The sequence below is a fragment of the Vollenhovia emeryi genome, unplaced genomic scaffold (genome assembly GCF_000949405.1).
Source record: "Vollenhovia emeryi isolate VEMERY1.0 unplaced genomic scaffold, V.emery_V1.0 DF939127.1, whole genome shotgun sequence".
Lineage (NCBI taxonomy): Eukaryota > Metazoa > Arthropoda > Insecta > Hymenoptera > Formicidae > Vollenhovia > Vollenhovia emeryi.
Window position 1 is genome coordinate 3,564,417 of NW_011967239.1, and position 3,586 is coordinate 3,568,002.

The 3,586-nt window shown below is 48.4% G+C and overlaps 1 protein-coding gene across 1 annotated transcript in view; it reads right to left on the reverse strand.

Moving 5' to 3' along the window:
* The window catches only part of LOC105568913 (SH3 and multiple ankyrin repeat domains protein 1), a 79,658-nt gene extending 76,893 nt beyond the window's left edge, over window positions 1-2,765 (reverse strand). The window contains exon 1 of the mRNA XM_012024986.1: window positions 2,703-2,765. The gene's annotated coding sequence lies outside the window, so the exon portion shown is untranslated. The remainder of the gene's footprint in view (window positions 1-2,702) is intronic.
* Window positions 2,766-3,586: the final 821 nt, after the last annotated feature.

Here is a 3,586-nt window from a genome sequence, read left to right on the forward strand (position 1 = left end):
CGAACTGTAATACATAACTTACGTAGTTGGAAGAATTATAAAAATATGGCTGGGTCCAAAAATGACTATAAATTATAGTGAGATTGTGGTAACTGCAACTATTTTTTTCTCTCAGTGTTACGTCCACGTAATTAGTCCTTTATTCCTTCAAATTTGTGCATATCACATTTGACCCATACGAATTTCAGAAAAAATATATTACAACGTATGTAATACATTGCGTGTATGTGATACAGAAAAAAATATATATATTATATAAATTTTCCAAATTGCGTTACACATTCTATTCCTCCACCTGTATGCAAAAAAAAATATAGCTAATCGTAATTTGATTTACAGTTTAAAAAGACGAATACACGTGTATTTACTACACAACGTCTTTCTTGTACAAATTATCATTAGCTCTCGAAGGATGATTTCGGGCTAAGGGGTTAAATATTTAATCCTTTAAATTATAATGAAGGCCGTTATGAACTATAATCTTCGTAACGCCACGACGCGGGCAGACCGTGATAGAACCTGTCGACCGAAAAGCAATCAGTGCAATCAACACACAGTAATGATTGACCGGCTTAATAGGACTGGCGCGTGATCTTAAACACGTGTCTCGAACGCGAGCGGAAGGAGGTGAACGTACCTTTACCAACGTCGCGGATACTGTTCTTCGGCCTGCTCGTTCGAGGCTGGTACAGCAGGCTGTGTACGAGTTACGTTCGCGTGCTTTCCACTCACGTGAGCGCCGCGTAATGTTTAATATTTCACTTAGGAACGCGCGAAACGCGGCCGCTTTTCACGATTATACCTGCTCGTCGACCGTATTCGAAGGCGCGTATCACTCTTTGACCGTAAAAAAATACCACGCAAGAATTGCAATCAATGACAAAAGGAAATCAAGAACTCGATCCGACCTCGATGCCAGATTAGCGAGACGAACAACCGTTGTATTAAACACAACAATTTTTTTCGCGCGTGCAATTTCTACCCGCACGCGGACGCGCGTAGAGCAAGCGAGTTCCGATCAGTTATGCAATCGCACGGCCTTTCGTGTTGGAGAAGGTAGGAGCGTACGTTTCTACCATGAAAAAGTCAGAAAATAATGTACGATATCCCCATCTGTTTCGAAACGTTTAAACATCCCCATTAAAACGTTTCCCGTGTCAGCAGGAAGCATAATCGCACGATAAAACAGCGGTTATATTTCTATGGAACATTGCACGGAATATTCGCGTGACAGCTGCTTTTTGCGCGGACAATGTTACGCAGAACTGAGCTGACAAAATTAAAAAGAAGTGTGTTATGTACATCGTGCTGAGGGCCGGCGGCACGTAAAGCGCCGCGCTTTAAACCTAATTTATTCAAAACAGCCTCGCCCGGTGAGTTAGCTCGTTTTTACGTAACATCGGCTAAAATAAAAGAGAGAAACGCGAGGAAACGCGCAGGGGATTATGGAAGGCAGTTAGTCATTTACATCATTATTCTCGTAAAGAAGTTACCTACGGTGCACGCCCTTCGCAGCGAAAGGGCTAATTAGGCGAGAGAGCGTACCGGAAGATTAGAGCGGCCGCCCGAGTCTCCTCTTCCTCGTCTCCGCCGAGTAGTAACGGTAAATCGAGATCAGTCAACCTCCGGGCGAATCGAAACGACGCCGAAGACGACGACGACGACGAGCGTTATCTCTCCGCGGACATTCGCGCATTTACATTTACAGCGGTGTATTATTCTCGGCGCTGAAATTGCCGCCTCGACGTACGCGCGCGTAGGACAAAACTTCCGCCGATTGTACAGTTCGTCAACGGTGGACAAATTTCATTTACGAGAGGCGGCTAATGGACCGGAATCGCGGGCATATTGGCCCACTCGATACCTAGAACGGCCAGAACCAGCGCGATTGCACAGCGGGCCACAATTAATATTTAACAGTGTCGTGGGTGAAGGTTTGCACAATGCGAGCGCGCGTTAACGAGCAATCGCGTAATCCGTGGCAAATGATATAACCCTCCGTGGGCTGTCCCAGTTTCCAATGGAAAAAAAGGGGAGGGGGGGAAATAGTTGCGTTACTATCGGTTACAAAGCGACACCGGTTTTAGGTGGGTGGTGGTACTCCATAATGTATAGAGCGCGATTTCCATATCGGTCGACAAGTGACAATGAGCGTTTCCTTGAGCGCCTCGCGCTGGGTATATCGTGCAAATTTCGCGTCACGCTTCGTCGTATCTATCTCGAGAAGAAAAGTGAGTCTCCAAAGTGGAGACAATGCCCCCCTCTAGAAGCGGCAACCGAGGAAAGTCTGAGATACGCGAGAGGTGTGCCGGATGAAATTGAACGAAGCCGAAAACTGATTTGCGTAATTCAATTTTTCCCCTTTTCCCCAGACACGAGATTCGAACATGTAAATTCCTCGGGCGGCGCGTGGCAAGTTTACTAAGTAAATTTAAATTTGCCGACATATTCGACGAATGATAAATTGGCCGGGTGCAATGCGGCAAAATCGATCGGCGATGCGTACACGCGTCGTAGAAAACACGACGCTGGCGGCAAGGACGGGGGATGCACCGTTACGTTTTCGTCGGCGCAAATTCGTAGAAAAAGCGTCGATCCTACTGTCTCGATAAATCGATACCACCGACGGCGCGCAGCGTGCGTCATAAATAATTTATCTCACAAGACTAGCACGCTGTGCGAAAGGGTGGGGGTTTACTCACCATAATCGGAGCGCGATCTCGCCGCTCGGGTGCAGAAGAAGGTGATCCGCCGACCGCAGCATCTGCAACGAGAAAGAAAAATCTCTTTCATCCGCGCTAATTCACCGTTAGATCTATCGGCGCGATATGCTTCCGGCACCGCGCACGCAAACGCGGTGCTCATCGCGCGAGCGAGGGGGGAAAAAAGGGGGAACAAAAAAAAAGAGCCAGAAGATCGGAAATATCGTAAATTTGAGAACGGCGGGGGAACGTGGCCGCGGTAAAACTGGAATCCCTCGTGCGAGGAAAGCGCGCTACTCCGCGCCTCGCCGTCGCCAATAAAATCGCAGAAAGGACGACGCTGACCTCTCCGCGCAGCGCGATGAGACGACGATTCCCCGTGGACCCCGAGACTCCACGCTACCCCGGGTTGTTAACGTAAGGATATTTCCGCGGGGAAATAGTCTCGCGCGGCGTGCCTTCCCGCGAGATTATCTCTATCTCGAGATCATTGAGGATCGCATAAATAAAGTGCAATTCAAGAAACGACCGCGCTACATTCGCCGCAGTCGGCGGCGGGGGAAAAAGAACGCAGTAGTACGTTACCGGGCGCGGAACAGAGGGGTGTAAAAATGAGATCCAGATTCTGGCTCCGGCGCGTCTCGAGCTGGTACGAGACGCGCGTGCACCGGGAAATCCTGCCTCGCTCTCGCCTCTAAAGTGAAAGGATATTCTTATAGAGAATATTAGAGAATATCCTCGGGTCTTTTTGCCAAGAGATTAATGCAAACGTGAGATATTTTTAGTGGTTGGCTATTGTTTCGAAGGAACGAAGGAATCGCGTTAGAAGAGAACATCGCTTCCCCTGCGCCCTTCGCCGTCCCCCGTAGAGCGCGCGGTGCGTG